We start from the raw sequence: 19,970 nt of genomic DNA on the forward strand, positions 1-19,970 counted from the left end.
TAGCCTAGAGTGGCTTGCGTCTGCCCACACTGTCTGTTCCAGGGGTTAACCTGCCTACCCATCTGCTTCCACCACCACTGCTGCTCTCTGGGTGGGCTCAGCTTGGAGAAGAGCAGCATCCAGGCAGGCAGGTTAACACTTCCCTGCCTGGTTTCCTGGAACAGTCAGCACAGGCAGCCAAAAGTAAGTAGGAGGGGGGGAGAGAGGGGTACCCCAAGGGGCAGAAGGGGGATCCCTGGGGATGGGGAGGAACCAGGGAAGCCCTGGAGGGCCGGGGAAAAGCCCAGAATGGAGAGGGGATTCTTACCTTTCAGTCTTCCAGGCCCCTGCTGGCCTAAAGTGTGACTTCCCCAAATTTGACCTAGCACTGACACTGATCAAAATGTGTGCAGCTCACAGTATAAGGTGTAACAAGGCCCTAAGAATGGCCAATGCACATGATACACTGAGATCTTACCTACAATATCATTTAGCTACTGAATGGTTTTAATTCCTTTTTTTTACAGATGGAACTGGATTAAGAAAAGGAAACATTTTTCTTGTGTAACCGCATTAAGTATAGCAGAAAACATAACATAAACAGATATATTTTGTATTTTGTTTTTAAAAGATGGCCTCCACCAGTTAGTAATATACAAAAATGCTTGAATTCATAGGCAATGACACACAAAATTGCCTTATTTCATTACACTGCTACCAATGCTGCACCTCCTGATGTTTTGAAAACTGCTGTGAGCACATTCTTTTACTCATGCTAGTGCACATTGTAGTAAGATCAACAGTTGCATCTTGGTGGTGCTCACTGCCAGACAATACTTCTCAATCCCAAATACTCTGAAAATATAATAACAACAGTGATTAACTAATGTTCTACAAAGACAGGAAACAGAAGTAGGTGATTTGTATTAAACTGCAAAGGCAGCTAAACTGCAAATAGTAATCTTTTTTCACTCATAATACTGTATGTTACCAAAATTATTTTCCTTTAAAAAAATATTGTAAGCTTTCTTGTAAAGTAAGAGAATACATATATCGGTAGTTTTCTTAGAGGGTTGTTTCTGATCCTTCCTCTACTTTCTTCACCTCCGTTCATACATATTGCAAATCACTTATCATGCATCCTCCGACATGTTTTCTTTTTTTTTTTAAAGTATCAATCATAGCATGGTCCATACAATTTAGAATATTTAATTAAAACTGCAAAGATTCAAACTGAAAAATTTGAATGGGCATAAGGTCAGACAAACCAAAGATTGTGTGTGAAGACATCCTATTCAGTATGTGTTGTCATAAAAAAAATACAACAAAACTCTTTGGACACCATTCATCTCCCTCCTTATATCAATAACTCCAATGACTCTCAAATCTGTATCAGTGATTCTGGTGCTTTATTTTAGGGCTTGATTATATTAGTAGCAAAAAGACTGGCTACATATTTATATTCAATTATTTTTTCTCTCATGAGCAGCCTCTGCTTGGGAACAGTTTCACTGGCAGCCTCCACCAATTGATTTTTATTAATTTTCCAAATCAGCCAATATTGCAACAGTTAATCCACAACATTATTCCAAATTCTATTGTACTTTATCTTAGACAAATATTATATAAAAGCAAAATTCTCCACTAGACTTTGTACAAACCTATGGGTACAGAGACGGCAACTAAGAACATAATTCTTATTGTTTGTGCTGCACTGGTCTGACCTTACAAAGAGAAGTGTACACATAGATTGCAGCACTTTCATAAAACTACTGAGCTGTGGAATGCTTAGTATAGGTACACGACTCCCTTAGGAAGATAAAGGTAATAGTACTGAATCATTTTGTATCTGAATATTATTACATTTTAGGCTCCCATGCTTTAAATTCAAATTCTGCCTTCAGATGCACATGCAGCATCCAGGCTGATGGCTCTGGACATTGTACATACATGTTCAAGGGCAGAGTGTGTTACTTGAGACATCACTGTTGCTTCTTGAAATTATCTAAGTGCCTGTTCTGTCTGAATTCACATTCAGTAAGCATCATTAACTAAGCATGATGTGCTGCTCTCACCCCAAGAAACCACTCCCTCCAAGCCCACCTCTTAGCTGAAACACTTTAAAGGACAAGAACTCTAAAAAAAAGTAATGAATTAATTTAAAAAAAAATACTACTAGCATTAAGCAACTACCCTCCATGTATAGTGGCAATTTCAGATACCATGGATCCAGCCACTGGCTGGATGCACCCAACTTCTGCGTATATGTAAATGAAAAGTGGTATGCATATTTATTTTTACATTAAGCTTAGTTTCTAACCACCAAAAATAGCTAACTTTTCTAGAAGTGCTCACTTTATCTAGAAAAACTATATTCTAAATCAAGCCTTAGGCAAAGCAAATGAATTTATTATAAAAACAAACTACTTTAAAAATTCATATCTTGGCTTATTAAGAAATATAATAAAGACTTTTATGTAGTTTAGTATGCAAGAGTTAGATTGCTTGACCTCCCTTTTAATGACTTAATTAGCTGTACTAAAGCCCAGCTGGGCCTCTGCTGACAACATAGCTAGATATTTCAATCAGGCAGTGTTATGGAGAATAAGTAATAAATGCTACCTTGTCGCCATACAGTCCCAAACCAGAGTGCATGCTGGTAATGCTAAATTTGATCAGTATGCCTCATATTTCAATTAGTCATGGTCTGAATCACTAAAACTGTGTAATGTGTATGAATTCCTGATATCAGATACAGAGCTACAGGCTCCCACAGTTAGAACCCATTGAGTTTGCTTTTATTAGCAGCCAATTAATGGCCAAAATCTGCATTGCTTTTAAAATTTATAACCTCTATTCCAGCTGCATCCATGGCTCCCAGTATACTGTATACAATCAGATCCATATCACTGTCGCAAGTCAAACAGCTGCAAACTGTATTCTGTCTGCAGAACTGAAAAATCCTTCTATACAGAAGCTTTTTTTTTAACCTCTTAGAAGTTCTTTTCAAAGTCCGGCAGCACTAGTCACTTTGCGACAATGAGCGATTTAATACAGAAAGAAAGAAATCTACACCAAGGTAACCTCTAGGGATGTGCTAGGTTTTCAAACGAATGAAACCCTATCACTTTGGCACAGCACAAGGGCAAGCAAAGCCACTTCTCCTGACCAAGGCTAAGAAAATATAAACATATAAAACCCGACCCTCATTGAAAATTAACCCATTGCAGTCTAGAGATTCATTAAAAGATCCGCCAATGCAAATATTAATATTGTAAACTGAATTTCACAAATTAGAACCATTAAAAATTGTAATCTTGAGACCAGAGCTCCAAATAAACGCCTATCATAGGGGAAAAAAGAAACTCATTCCTGTTTTCCCCAAAAATGGTTCAATGAATACCTCAAGATTTCTAGACATTATTTTTATTTTTAAACAAGCCTCTGTTTCTGTTACACAATATTTCAGGAAACTTTGTTGTGATCAGATTCAGACACAAGCATAGTAGCTTTATGCATTGCTAATGTCATACCATAGAGCCTTATGATAAAGGCAGATTTGACATCTGAAATTATGCTTTAAAAAAAAAAAAAAAGAAGTAATTTGCCACATGTAACAATGTCCAGATCTAGAACAAGTTTTGGACATTCAATATTACTGTGTTACCTGAGACAAACATGAGTTGTTTCTGTCCTCCCTTCCTCCTCGCCCCCCCCCCCCCCCCCGCCACTGATCAAAATGTTATTTGTGTTTTTTTTAATTCAGCAATGTGGGTAGTGTACAACAGATAAGAGTATTCACCTGGGTAAGTATCTCAGTTCTGTATACAAGAGTGTGAAAAAAGCACTTCACCAACAGTAATACATGGCAATAAAAATGTTGTACTTGGATAATACAAACTGCTGTCATGGCTATTTAAAAGACAATAAAATCCTATTTTACAAAATTCAACCACTAATAACCAGCATTCTTTCTAACTGCTTAAATACTACAGTAAGACTCATAATACCACTGTGAAATCATAAGCTAGTACTTCAAAGGTGTTCTATCTGTTACAAATTTAATCTTCCCTGGTATGTCACAACTCATTTCATCCCAGCAGCTTTGAGATGCAGCATAGCAGCATTTTTGTTGTCCTAGACAACCTGAACCAAACTGTTAAATACCTGTCTGATGCCTAAGAATGATCACAATAATAATGCCTATGGGATTTACAATAACAACTACCCTGAAAATCAGCAATCTTGCTGTTCCAGCGGGTTAAAAAAAAAGAGAAGAAATGTGTGGATCCCCCCCCCCCCCCCAATATGTTGCAAGTATTTTACATTTCAAATAAGAAAAAAACCCACTTTATATAAAACTTTATATAAAAATGTATATATACCATACTAGATAGGAAGACATGTTCATATTGTGATCTTAATTATTTTATCACTTATATCAGGATAAATCAGGAGGAACATGATGGAAATCAATGGAATTATTCTACAATTCCAACAAAATTCTATAAAATTTAGGATAGTGCCTATGCTGAATCTCACATTTACATCTGTTAATACATAATATGTATATTAATGTATCATACAAATATGTATATTGGCATGTACATAGACATATACATTTTTACATGATATGTGCTTACACCCCATGTGAAATCCTATTTCAAGATTTTTCATCACTCTGTTTGAGACAGAATAACAAAATGCAGGATGCACATGGACATGTACATTTATTTCTGTTCAGCTTAATTCTCTCCACCATGGTGTCAGTGATAAAACTTCCTGAAAATTGGAGTAAAATATGTCACTGAGAGACCGAACAAAGCCATTTTGCTTAAAATATGACTTGAGAACACACTCTCTTCCAAAGTACGTGGCTCTCCAGCACTGTGTATGCACATGATGAAGGACCATTCTAAGAGAGATGCGTTTTAGTCAAAAATGAACTAAAAATATTTTCTGCCATCTGAAAAAGGAAATACTTAAAGATCATTTTGGAAACATATGATTCTACCAAATTTAGCTTTGATAACATGTGTGTATGTCTGTGAGACCACTTAATTGTGGGGCCAATGAGTATCCCTTAGGCTTTTGAGTTTTTACACATATTTCAGGGGAAAAAAAATCAGAAAAAAAGAATACAGCACTCAAGAGCATCGAATGGATTTGTGATTCTCTCTGGAGAACTCTCGGTCCTTACAAACATATGAATGGAATATGCTGATTGTATACATATATAATCAACATAATCCATGTTTTGAAATACAATCTGCAAACAATACTACAAAGTGAAGACTGGTATGTATTTTATGCATTGTAGAAAACATTTTTCATTTAACAAAAAATTGAGCAGATTTAAGTAGACACATAAAAAACATTTATTTAATATTTTGCAGTCACTTTGTTTTAAAATACAATGTACAGAATGAGCTAAAAAACAACAGAATGAAAACTGCATTTACATACATACTAAAAAAGAAAAGACAAATACATTGATGATTTACTTGTATATTCATATTTTACTGTGCTTAAGATACTGGGCTTATTTACATACTCTCAAGGTAAAAAATTTAAATATTCCCATTGACTAATGTAGATGTTTTGGTACTGAGACATTGAACCAAGGTTCTATTATAAAGGTGATACTTAAATTAAAACGTGTTTGGACCCTACAAGTTCAGTAGATGGTTTATTCTTGATATAACAACAATCACTATTGTCTAAATCCATGAAAGGAATAATTATGGAGCATATTATAAATCAGACACTAGAATAAGGGATACAGCAGACATGAAATACATTAAAATATGGGGTCATACACACGAATATGTATAGTTTAAACAATAAGTATGTTTGCCAAGCCCCACCTTCAGTCATGTTCATATGCATACACATACACAAGAATACATACATGAAAATCAAAGGACAGAATATCATATAAACACTAATATCTTTATAGTACAGATAGATTTTATGGATATTTTTCATTTGGGGAGGGGCAGCATAAATATATAAATATCTTCTATGGATATTGTGTTGAAAAATTATGCAGGCAACTAAAAAAGTGTGTGGGGGGGAACTTATTAAGAAAAGGTACACACAACAAATGCCATGATTTTAGTATAACCTGAAGGGGTACAAGGTAATATACACATTCATTAGGGATGTCCATGTGCAACTCACTCATGGCTTGACTTTGTTCTGCCATTCATGAATTATGCAGTTATTTCTAACTCTGGAAAATGAAAATGAATTATGATGCCCACTAGTCCATATTATTTCTCTAAATATATGCATTTTAACATTCAGGTTTTAATTTTGTTTGTAGGCAGCTGTGAGTATACACACATCACTCATATTTTCAGCTATCCTATTGTATGTATTGTATGTATCAATACATGTAAAACACAAACTGCACATATACATACTTGTAAATAAAACAGACAAAATAGTGTGACCCAACAATTTTCTCCATTCTTTTTCTTCCTCTCCTCCCTCATTCAGTATATTTATTTCTCTTTATATATGCAGATGAAGCTCTACAAAACTGAAACAGATCCAGTTTAAATAGTGTCCATACAGCCACCAACACCTGCTCCAATCCTGAGAACACTTTGGTCAGTTTTGTGGCCATTAAACCCTGGTTCTTTCCAACACTGAACAAAAATCTTATTGGGATTTTTGTTTCTAATTGTATGTTGGGATTTTGGCTTAAAATTGTACTCACTATTTTTAACAGTATTTATTCTTTCCCAGCATGGTCTTAATATACTACTATAATGCTGATGTTTCGTATTTTAGTACATATGCCATTAAACCTGCATTTACAAGATTGACTATATTACTGTTCTGCAAGTGAGTTTTTAATTACTGTTATATCTAACATATAGGTTTGGAATTTAAAACACACACACAGAACCTGGTCTGTCTTTGACTGTTAAAGCTGTAAGATTTATAGATTTTAAGGTCAGGAGGGACTGTTGTGATCATCTGAGGACTCAGGAGCTGGAATCCATAGTCCTTGCTCAGACACAGATACCACTGAACCCAGGGCACAATCCTCTCTGGATTTCAGGATGAGGCCCCTCAATTCTGGGAAGAAACTTCAATACAGAAATTTCTCATAATCTGCATGTTACTCAGAACGCCTTGGTCATTAAAATGCAATTCTAGTATGCATTTCTGGATAATTATTTGTGATATGGCATACAATAGGGATTCCTAGTGTTTAAATTATCCCTAACATATACAGAATTGTGCTTTTTGAAGTAATCCTTTGTAATAAAACAGAATGCATTTTGTCAGATAACTGGGTTTTTAACTGTGCTGTAATAAAGGTGCTTAAAAATGTTGCCTCGGGCAACTAAAGCAGGATTTCACTTCTTGAGGAAAACCAAAGTAAAATAAAAATTTTCCCACACTGCAGAATCTAGTCATTAATTTTAGTGTAGACAGTCAGACATGCATGCCAATGTTTTCACTGAGTAAATGTGCAGTTTAACTATTATATTTTCTGCAGCTAAAGATAATTCATACCAAAGATTTGGCTTTTAATTTCAGCTACTTTATCAGAATAAAACACAATACTATTACGTCTCTATTTCATTGATTGTGATAACGTTAATGAAGTCAGCAACTTTGCTTTTGTTCCTACTGTTTCTGTATGTTCATACACAAAGATGTAGATGCGTTTTATGCATTTTTTCATGTTTCTCTTTATATAATAAAGCTAAACTGCTCCATAGACTACTTTCAGTAGAATGTCCTTTGCAGTTACAATTTTTAAAAATACACTTTTGTCCACATCTTTAGTTCTCCTTAATTGTAATGTATTTTGAACGCTAGATTTGAGAAAAACAGTTAACATTGTAAAAGCAAGAAAATGTGTATGATATACAAATATGTACATATGTACATAAACATGCGACAATTAACAAGATAGTTCTCTGATTTCAATCCTATTTATCCACTTGCATCTAAATATACGTATTTCTCTGCAGCTGCCTTATGCAGTGAATGGCATTTACAATAAGAAGCACTACAGTTGATAAAATGTAAATGAAGAGAAATACTAACTCTATAAAACTATTTAAAAAAGTAGACATCGATATAAAGAGAAGAGGAAGAGGGAAAGGTTCAGAAACTGTTTTGTGATAAACATGGATTAATTCCTTCCAGCTGAAGTTCAAATACATGCAACTTTCTCAGCTATAAAAGTAAAGCATAGCTAGAATGTGCTAATCACTGACATATGCCTATTAAGTGCTAGTTTTCTTTAACATTTTTTTTCCAAATCAATCAATATACTATATTTGAGAATAATTCAGGATAAAACAACATTTCATTACCATGCAGCACATTCACTTATATCATAAATGAGGTGTGACCAGCAGAAGGCAGTGTTACAATAAATATATATGCTACTGCTCATTTACAAGCCGGTTTGAAATTGAGAATAAAGTTTTGCTAACTTTTCACAATACAACTACTGTTTTCCCTAGGCACTTGATTCCAAAACTATCCTGTCCGTGAAAATAATCTTACAGGCGTAGTTTAAACACTTTGGAACCAACTTCTTTTGTATTACATTGCTTTTGCTTTAAAAGTTATTCCATTCAACTTTTATTACATAGCATTTTAGCTTAAGTTCATCAGAGAATTGTATTCACACTTACCATTTTAACACAGCACTATGCTGAGCAGTGTCCTCATGAAACAGGACTCACACTGTTGAGGAGACAGGCATTGCCGCCACAGCAGTTTAGCTTACATAATTCACTTCAAGAACGCTTCTAACATCATTTCTTATTAACCTTTACTGGTTTGATCATCATTTGGTAGAACAGGATCTGGTATTCTCTTAGTGGAACTACTGTAGGTATAATAAGACACACTTTTAATTAAATCTTTCTCAAATGTACAAGTAATAAAATCGTTTAGCATGTGTTAGTATACAAAATCTGTTGAATGCCTCTCCAAGTTTACAAAATCCATGTTAAAGGAACCGGCATTGCAAAAAAAATGTTACAGCATATGTTTGGATTTCTGTATTTCAAAGTCCTGACTACTTTATCTGAATTACAGATTTAGAGCTTTGTTATGTGTGATAGTTATGATAATATGATCACTAAAGGCACAGAGACAGGGAGACTCAAATCCCTTTGAAAATCCCTTTCTCTATTTCCTACAGCTGCTGCTGGAGTTTAATATCTGATAGAATGATGAAAAAGAACAGGCCGAACTCCAGTTTTAATAAAAATTTTAACAGGTCTACATATAGTTATGAAAAATGTTATTTGCAATGCCAATCTTTAATAAAATTTTCTTAAACCAAAGAAAATTCCCTATGGGGAACCTGATATGAATGTGTTTTTCATATGTACTATTTAAGGCTGTTTAAAGGTTATGAAAGTGACTGGTAAAATAAGTTCTATCACAGCACAACAAAATCCTATATGCAGTCTCACTTTTGCATTTAATCAAATAAGTAAGCAAGACCTTCAATTTTTCATGTTAGTTCTAAAACAAATATTTTCAGTTTGCATGAAAACTTTTCCTTAAGTTAGCAGCTATAATTTTTGTATTAGCCTCAAATGGGGTTACCTCATCACACATTTATTTCACAGCCATAAAAGTATTTCTATTGACACATTTTCAGAACTATGATAATTTATGCATGACATAAAGCAATGTTTTGCATTTTTAATGATATAATCCATGGGAGGCATGCTTTAATCATCAAATATTTAATTTATGACCAATAGTTATATTTACATAGAGCCAAATAATGCTAAATTGAATCCAGGATATCATGTTTAAACTTTCAAAACTTATATGCAGTGCCTTAAATAAATTCAAAGTATGAGTTATTATATTCAGTAACACTTTATATAGGCAGTATTGTTCTTTGTCAGAGTAGTGACAAACTGTAAGTTAAAGAATATCTTATGCCCTTAAAGTATGCTCTATTTAAAAGGAATAATGGACAAAAACTGTACTGAAAATCAATTTAACCGTTAATTTCTACAACAGAAGAAAAATGATACATATGCTGCTCCAAATATTTTTACCACAAAGAACAGGTTCTGTTATAAACTTTTTAAAGCATGTGTCCTGTCATTACTACTAATGATCTTGCTATGACCAGTATGGAACTTTTTTCAGTATATACTCTACAGGCTTTCCACTCTCAACCCTTTCAATGTTTTTCATAAATCTGTGATTAGCAAAGCTCATCTGAGAGCGAAAGCTCTGAACATACTGTGTACATAATACTGTCTCCTTATGAAATGCAACTGATTTCTCTTATAAATGCATGGCAGGCATGTCTTCGAAGATGGTATGCCCACCCTACAAAGTAAATGATCTTTACTTCATTCCTAATTCCACATCAATGGTAAAGGAAATGGAAATTCTTTTCACTAATAACTTATTCTTGAAGACAGTTTAAGCCAAAAAAAAAAAGGGGGGAGGGGGGAATTATAATTATTCTAAAAGTTGGTCTACGACCATCTGCATGTTCTGCTTAAGCATGTGACATGGAATAAATACAACCCAAATTTGAATTCTTAGGCATATTTTAAGATTTATCTAACTAATGAACACTTACAATGTCCAAGTTACAAAGTACATAAATTTTACTATTGAAACTAGAACCAGCACATTCAAAACACACATCTAAATTAACACAATGAAATCATGTTATTTAACATAATCTCCCACTATACCTTTACATATTATCCCCCTCTTTATTTTAAGATTTTTGTGAGGTTCATATTTCCTGTGACCTTAAGTAGGGGATTTGGAAAATTTTGGAGGAATCAAGGTAACAAGTATGTATGAAAGAATAATTTATTGCTGTGACCATTTTGTCCTCTGATTTCTGTTTTGGGATTATAGTGGATTATCTCTGTCCAAAACCTATTTTTCATATCCCCATGGAAATAACTTGACAAATTCACAAACAGGAAAGTAAAATAAAAAGATCTAATCAATTCTGAATTTCAGAAATTAAAGCTCTAACCTTTTGATTGCAATTCTTGTAATACGTTTTCTCAAATATATGGCCTGCAGATGGCAAAGCATTTTAAAGTGCTACAGCAAAACTCTTTCAGCATGCATTTACTTTCAGATTTTAAAATGTTTTTAATTATTGTGTTAAAATAGTTCCATTTGTCTATATACTCATACAAATGTCTGCTTTTTATTTCTGATATAATATTGCTTTGTGGAACTGCCTAATCATACTTTTCCTACAGAAACTGAAAGTCTATGATTCTGAAGTAGTAGCAACATTGTGAAATACTGTAGAATGCAAAATTATTTACCCTTATGCCACACACAACTACTTTAACTAAAAATGTCCACATAATTACATATTAAAGAAATGTCTTAGAGCAAAATAATTTATGCAAAATAAGTAAACTGGAGAAGTAAAAAAAAAAATTGAGATTAAAATTATTGTAAATTCTTATAATTTGTTCATTAAAGTGAAAGTGTTGCTCCATCAATGACATTTTTTTATTTCTGGGAAAACAGAACATTTATTATAAATAAGCATTTAATTTTGACTATCAAGAAGAGAAAATGGCATGGAAACTCAATTAACCTATATACACTATTTTTCCTTAAGAATTAACATGTTGATATAGCTGACTCAGTTGTATACTGCTGAAAGGTTATATTAATTTTAGCCAAACTATCAAAAATATTGAATTCTGAATAATTCTACAAATATATTTAAAGCATTGTTCTATTAAGAACTTTTTATTAACGCTCTTTAGTCCTGCTGTAAAAAGACAGCAGATTTATGCTGTCAGTTGTCAAGAATATATGACTAGTAGTAAGCAAATTCTTGTACTATAAGTTGATCCTTTATGACATTAAAATTCATTAGAAAAGAAAGGAGGACATCTGTATTCAAGCTCCCTACTGGGAGTCACAGCCAAAAAATATTTTTAAAAGCATTTATTGAATATTAGACAAACATTACTTTACTTTATTACAATGATAAAGAACATAAATGAGATACTGTAAAACTGGAAGTAGTGATTCCATACAAAATATTATCACTCTATTTTTAGTCAAAACTATTTAATCGTTTTGATGAGAAAATGTACAATTCCACTTGTTTTAGTGCATGTGAAACAATTAATATGCACCTTTGAAGCCAAACATTCATCTGTCTTTATGGAAAGCCATAGTAACAATCTTGTAATTCATGATTGCTCCTTTTATTACCAGGAAACTCGATTTAGGAATGCAAAAATTATTTACAGTTTCTCATTCTTAAACTGCATTTATGATAAAGTTTCCATAGCAACTATAAAGAGTACTGTTAAACTCCAAGACCTATCCAAAATAGCCCCCAAACCATCTGTGAAATTTAAGTAAATAATTTGTTACAGAAGCTTCTCAAAACAACAGAATGAAAATAGTCATATTTCAATCACTCAATTATTTAAGCTAGGTTAGCTCTTTCGACTAAGGACTATATGTACCATTTTGGGTAGAAAGTACATGGTCAATTTTATGCACTACTGCAATCTAAATAATACATACATAATTCTAGTTAATATGAACTTCTTTATAAAGGCAATGAGAAAAAAAAAGATATTATTATGAAGATCCTATTTTTATTTCATATTAATTACTGCCATTATTTTTGCTTGTCTATGATTTGTAGTTTATCATAAAGTCAGATTATCAATGCCCATGCACCAGCAACCTGTTCTGTGTTAGAAATGATTTTTCCCATCCTTTAGAAAACAAGGTTATTTCCTTTTATTATCTTCAATATTCTCTTTTTAATAATATACAAGAATTTATATAAAAATGAGAGAACCCATCTTTAAGGGCGCCGCCCCTTCAAATAAAGTCTACCCCATACAGGATTGGGACCTTAATAAAGAAATACAGATGATGAAACCTTAACCCTTTACTTGATCTTTACCCGGGTAAAACTGTATAGTTTTAATCAGAAGATTTGTACAAACATGGACAGAGAAAGGATTTCAGGACAAACAATACTGAAACTGTATTTTTCTGACCCCCTGACAGGAGTAAATATTTATGAATTCTGAATGTGTACATTTCTGAAACCTAAAAATCTATTTTTAATATCTACCCCTGTAACATGGGCCTTATCCAAGTCCCACTGAAGTCATTGACTTAATAAGTTTTGGATCAGAACTGTGTTACCTACTTATTCAGGGGCCTCATCAACTTGGACGTAACTTGCATGAAAGCTCATGCTTAATAAGTACTGCATTACTGCTTCAAGACATGGAACAAAATGTGAGTTCATCCAAAGATTTTTTAAAAAGCAAACCTTTGGCAGAAGATGTTTCCAAATAGTCCCATTCATTTAATTCATTCAAGTAAAAATACCCACATGAGTAAAATTCCTCAGGCATTTACATGTCTGCAAATTTATTCCCAAGTTTTATGCTGCATAATTACAAGTCTTACCTTGTATAACTATGTATGCGTGAATCTGTACGCACCTGGGTAATATACAAAACACACGCACACATACGTAGAGCTACACAGACTATGGCACTATAAGTTTGAAATGGGTGTTACAATTTTAAGCACTTTGGAAATTAATATCTGGATCTTTATTGCAAGCACTTACTATACTATACTCATGTGAGACTCTGGAACCATTCAGGGAGGTAAAATTACAAAAATGGGTACGTGCTTGAAGGTTCAAGGACCTAAAATTGTTAATGCCACACAAGTCCTGTACAAGTGTTATATTAAATCTCCATCCTGCAAATACTTCCAATAGCTGTGCTTAGTTCTGGAAGCAGCCCCTTTGAAATCAAGTTGCAAGCTCAGTAGTAAAAGACTGTGCCCTAAAATGCTTCTCTCTTTCCCATTTATGTTGTTTAGATGCAGGAACCAAGGGAAAGTAAGAATACAAAGAACCCCATCCTCTGTGTTTGCTTTTATGATTGAAAATCAGTTTGAAGCCACCAACTGCCCTAAACAGATACTCCAGCTGAGCCTATGTTCTCTCCACATATGATGAAGACCATTACAAATAAAAAAATGAAAAGAAAAAAGAATAGAATTCATAATAGAAATAATCCTCTCAGTCAGCTTGTTACTGCCCAGGGCAAAAAGTTACAATCCAATTTCTGAGGGATTATTGATTAAAAAGAACATTTTAAATAAAAAGTAGTAAAGCAAACAAAAAACAATAGGTACAGAAAATCTACTTATTTTAAGAACTCCTTTACCATAATGCCTAATAATGAAAGCGAAGTATGAAATGAGGTCCAAAAGCAGGCAATTTTGCATTAGTGTCCTACCCTGTATCAGCATTTGTTTTATGGATATTCATCCCTGCTACCTTGGAGTTTAGTTTTTAGTGGACATCTTATTACCTTTGCTCATTAGCCGTGCTTATTTGAGGATGCTCCATTGTAATGTTGATGTTGCACATCACAGTAACCGGTTACACACCACAACATACATGTTGGAATCTTCTTGCATTTCATACCCTTAAAAAGGCAAAAGAAGTGTTTGTTTGTACTGCTGGGTTCTCATTGTAGGTTTTATCTTGGCTCCAAGATCAAATACCAGTCTGCTTAGTTAGTAAATGCAAACCAGAATTAAAATGATTTTCCCAGACAACTTATGTCTTCATATATTTCATATAAAAGTTACATCAAGAGGCAATTTAGTAATCTCCAAAAGTAAAACAAAAAGTCCAGAACCCTTTTTCTTTGTTTAAGAAATTTTCCTAGCACCTATATAGAACAATGATCAGCTCAAGATAATCCAGTGTTTTCGTTTCTAAATTTAGAACACACTACCACGCCAAACAGGGACGGGATTATCCTTCCATATGAGAAAACAGATACTGTATATTAGATCAAATATCTTAAATTCAAATGTGTGTGTGCAATCTTTAAAGTAACTTATTTTAAGTTAAAAAATATTAAAGAATTCTTGGGAACAGTAAATAGTGGGGTTGATGCTGTAATGTGAAATCGCTTCAAATAAAAAATGTGGATTCTGAACCAATCACAACATCTGAACAACACAGCATAACGTTTGCGAGGCATCAAACACAGCAAATTATAGTTGGTTTTAAAGCTATCCTCTTGCTGCATTAAGGCCTGATCCAAAGCTAAATTAAGTCAACTGAAATGCTCTCCATTGACTTTAATGGGCACTTAAAGAAGTATGTACATCAGGCACTTAGAGCAGTATGTACTTTCTCTCTTAAATCTTGATAGTAAATCATAAGCAGCTACCCTGTACATTTCAAATTGAAAAGGACTTGAGTATTCATATCATATATACAGACCATAACCTATTTTTCAATAGCTATGTAAACATGACTTTTACATGCTAATTTCATTATAGTTATCTATCCAACAGCCATGTTTTCTTACATACACCTAAAGCATCACCTTCCTAAATTATTTCATTCATAACATTACTATGTGGTTATACTATGTATGAATATGTATATGTATATATATGCATGTATACATATTCATTCATTCTTTTAGCATATCCTGGAAAAAAATTATCGGATATTAAGAACAGTAAAAAGTAGCAAACAGTTATTTTGATGATGACATTAGGACAGTGATTCTCCACCAGGGTGCCATGGCTTGAGATCCTCTCAGGGGTGGCCCAGGATGCCATGCAACGTTAACATTGCTTAGCGTGCAAACATGATTCACAAGATAAACGCAATAATTTTGAGTAAGAGCCCATGGTGTTAAGAAAAAAATTCTGACCCATTATAGTCTTTCTAAGTTATCTGCAATAGAATTATTACTGTATTATTTTTCATAGTAAAAAATAAGTGAAAACTAAAAGCAAGGGCTCCTTGAGACTAACAAGAAATACCTTTTGTCCAAAAAGTTTGAGAACCACTGCATTACAATCTTGTGTGCTCAGAAATTAAAATTGTTCCAAACCTGTGTAATTCTCTTTTTGCAAGAATCAAGACAGTTTGTAGTTCATCAAAAGTGTATCATTTGAAGAGTAAACATAAATAAAACAGTCCTTATTCTGTATACTTTGTATGTGAACACACACCGTATTCCCTGAGGGCTCGTTTTATCTGTACACTACTGTTTGGATTGTTAAACTATAGAGCCCTGGCTCTAAAGGGTTTAGAGATTCTTTACGTTTTACTAAATTAGCCCTGCAAATACAATATGCTGGAGATGGAATATCTTCGTGATATCCATAAAAGAACCATAAGAATATTCCTTGGATCTCTAGCTCAGGGCAAATAAAGGAAAGGAAGATCAAGAAAGGGGTTAGCTCGCCACACCCTTCTACGATCATATTGCCACAATACACAGGGATTATTTGGGAAGGAGATCCATGGCTGTACACTTTATTTACTGTTCTTCATGTGTGGCAATAGTTTATATTCTAGAATACAAACAGCAAATAGAAATGACAATAATGGGTACTCGCACTCAAAGAGCACACACTGTATATTATATACTGCATAATACAAAATAAATAAACAGGTTTAATCATCATAAACTATAAGTGGTTTTTGAAAGACCTGTTTAAAAAATACTTTTCTACTCCTTAGAACTTCAAATTAAGGCACTTGTCCTGTCATTTCAGGTTCCACAATTACAGGCTTAATATTGATAAATTTATGAGCAGGGGCTTTGGTTTTACAGATAAGTGTATAATATCTCAATATCAGTGGCTTTCTGCCCTCTTTAAAGTGTACTACTGGAATTGCCTCTGTGCTCATCAACCCATACATTTCAAATAAGTGGCTCCGAACATGTCAGACGGGCTAATCCCCGACAACAACAACATTAGAGTAAAGAAGCTTTGTAAGAGAACATACTGCTGTTACCCTAAAAATCTGTGAACTTGATCCTACAGTTCTCTCAATGCTAGCAGTATTTCTTCACCTTTCTAATTGTTATTTTAAGTACTACTAAAATACACTGATAAGCTAACTTATGGAAGACCCCAACAATGGCCTGTGCTGTATGGAGGACAAGACTCCAATGTAGCTCCCTTGGGCTCTGGATTCAAGTGATGCTTACTCCCCTGCCTATCCGGTACAAACTGAGACCAGCAGTGGTTAAGCCATTGTGTGTATTGCCTTACCATGAAGCTGAACAGAAGTTAAGGATAAGAAAGAGATAAGTGCTTCTCTAAAGCAATCTCTCTTCCATTAAGTGTCTCTTGTGTATGCTAGCTATGCATCTTTCCTTATTCTGGGAAACCCACCCACTTTTGTCTTTAGCTGGGTGGAACAGAATCTCATTTAGGTGCCTAAATCTATTTAGACACCTAATAGCTGGAATGGAAACTAATCTGCATCTGTAAAGGAAATGGCCCTGTCCCCAGGCCAGCAGGCTCCTTAGGAGAGCTGCTGACAGAAGCACTCTGGCATGAACCAGGTGCAAGGTCTTTCCATTGTCTGTCTGCAGCTTGCTCCCTCTCCCACATTTCAAATTAGCCATACCAGTTCAGGTGGATTTGTGGCCATGAGAAACACTGCAGGAGGTCAGCATTTGGTCCTCAAAGCATCCCCTTGCACAATCTCTTTTTTTCTTGGAATCTTTCAGCACATACGCTGCTGCACTGTATGCTGTCACAGCTGCAGGTGACTCTGACTTCTTTTTTTTTGTACTGTGGTGAAAAAAAAAAAGAAAGGCCCATGGATATCATCTCACGTGGACCTCACCAACATGGAATGCACACAGAAAGCAGAATCTGGCCATCAAAATTCAATGTTCAATTCACTGTTGCAGTATAGAAAAGCTTTAAGAACTAAATTCTGTTATTGCACAGGCTCCTCTTGCCCCCAGTACATGTAAAAATAAAGGCAGTGTTTGGCATTAAATTGTTTAAGTTCCAATGTAGCTCAAGTATGATACACTAATGCTGTTAATTAAACTATAAGGAGGCATTACAGAACAAAGACCTACATCTCTAGCAAACTGTAGTATTCCCTGTTAAAGTGGATTTTTTTCACCAGTAAGGAAAAAAAGGTTAAAACATTTATCCAAAAGGCACATGGTTAAATTCTGACAATGTTAATATCTCCTCAGAATGTCTTGAACTTATGACAGGACATAAGAGCTTTTGGACTGTAGTCATTGTATGCAGTTGTACAAGAACAAGTCTTGTAAAAATACCTGGGGGGTAGGAGTGGGAGGATGGCAATTCTCTTTCAGTAAGAAATACATATATTCCAAGGGAAGTTTTGGAGTGAATCTTGTTGTTTTGAAACAAAGAAAAAAAGATTAACAAAAACAATGGTTACCTACATTTTTCTTTGCTATAACAAGTATTTTGGCTTTCTGCAAAATTTCACTTTTCTGATTTCTCTTTTTCTCTTTTTTCTAAATTCAGCTGGATTTTTCTTGACAAGTTGAAACATTTTTGTTAGGAGTTTAGTCATAGCTCATGGAAACAAGTTTGCATATGAAGGGCAGCTCATTCCATTCCATTTTATAAAGGGAGTAACCCGCACTTTATAAACTATGATTCACTGTGCCACTGCAGCTGTGACTTCAAGACGAGATTTTCCACCGTATAGACAAAAATTGTTGTTTCCCAGGCCCATATGCTTGTATTTAAGCATTTGTAGTGTGACCTAAGCATTTCCAGTGCATACTTTCTATTGTTAAAGGCTTGAAAAGAGAATTTTCTCTCCCTGCCCTACACACACCTATCTATACCTCCCTTCTGGTGGCACTGGTATAAGAAATTCTATTTTATTGAAACTATTCAGTATGTTGTCACCGTTCTCTCCTCTCTGAGATTTGAAATCCACAGCAGCCCTGCAGAACATTTCAGGGCCTGCAGAACCCATTGTTATACTGTTGTCTCTTGAATCAGAGCTATATAAAGAGAGTAGATTAGAATTATTTTTTTTTAAATACGTCCGATTACAAAATACCACCTTTTAAAGCAAAAACAGCAATTATGCATGGGATTAAAGTGTCTTCAGACTGACACACACAAGTTTGTTTGGAGTCTGGGATCCTTTGCAAGAGACAGGAGCACTGAACAATGTTGTAGCAGAACTTGGGTCAACTTTTTAAGAAGTATTTTCAAATAGAAGTTGTTTATTGAATTATGGACCCAGACTTGAAGATATTTATACAGAAGTTACCTTAAGTCACCGGAACTGCTCGCATGAGTAAGTTCCTCCCATACATGATTGCGTGATGTGATCCTCCCATAAAATAGGTTTTTAATACCAACTGCTACATCTCTTCAGCATTTAAAGGATACTATCAGTAATGTGACCCTAAGTAATTTTCCCCAGAAGACAAAGTTTGATGTATTTTTTGAAGAAATTCTGTAAAAAAGTCTTCCATTGGCCTTTTCAATAGCTTTTATATTATCAGCTCTGCTTTTATTCAGTCTGCATTCCATCTCTGAACAGGTGATTAACATTTTGCTCATAAAATGGATTAATAAATCCCAGCAGAGAAGGCCAAAAATATCAAAATACAGCGATAAGCAATCCAATGGACATGTCATGTATCAGACCTAATTAACAAGCTCTAATAATCGAATAGAAAGCCAATGTTAAAACTTTCACCCTTCTTTCATCCTACCATTTTTATGAAAAGCTACTCAGAGTCCCATGTAAACCAGAATCCAAATCAGTACAGTACACCAAATACATGAACGAACCAGAAAAATGATATTCCCAATACAAAATCATCAACTAAAATGTTATTGAATACATAAAGATGTACGATTTTTAAAGCAATCTTTATAGCTATATTAAGACCTTAAAACTGTCCACGTTTAATGTACACTTTCTTTTAATATGTTGAATGATAAATAGAAAAAAAAAATGTCTGAACTACAGATATGAATACTCCATAGTACAGTAGTGTTGGACTTGCTATTGTCATTACATGAAACTCAAATGCTGAGCAGAGATAGATTCAAGTGCAACAGTAAGATTATCATCTAAATGAAAGAGCTGTATTTCTAGGACTGGCTGA

General features: G+C 34.2%; 1 long non-coding RNA gene across 3 annotated transcripts in view; it reads right to left on the reverse strand.

Moving 5' to 3' along the window:
- Nucleotides 1-220: 220 nt before the first annotated feature.
- Nucleotides 221-19,970, reverse strand: part of LOC109286310 (uncharacterized) — a 52,283-nt gene continuing 32,533 nt past the window's right edge. The window contains exons 4-7 of one of the 3 annotated variants that reach the window (XR_009459864.1): nucleotides 17,462-17,628; nucleotides 14,373-14,489; nucleotides 8,655-8,851; nucleotides 221-834 (exon numbers count right to left, since the gene is read on the reverse strand). This is a non-coding gene — a long non-coding RNA (uncharacterized LOC109286310). Of the gene's footprint in view, nucleotides 835-5,333; nucleotides 8,852-14,372; nucleotides 14,490-17,461; nucleotides 17,629-19,970 lie in introns of those variants that run through there. The other 2 variants (XR_009459865.1, XR_009459863.1) reach the window with 2 other exon arrangements.

This window comes from Alligator mississippiensis, chromosome 2 (genome assembly GCF_030867095.1).
Source record: "Alligator mississippiensis isolate rAllMis1 chromosome 2, rAllMis1, whole genome shotgun sequence".
NCBI lineage: Eukaryota > Metazoa > Chordata > Crocodylia > Alligatoridae > Alligator > Alligator mississippiensis.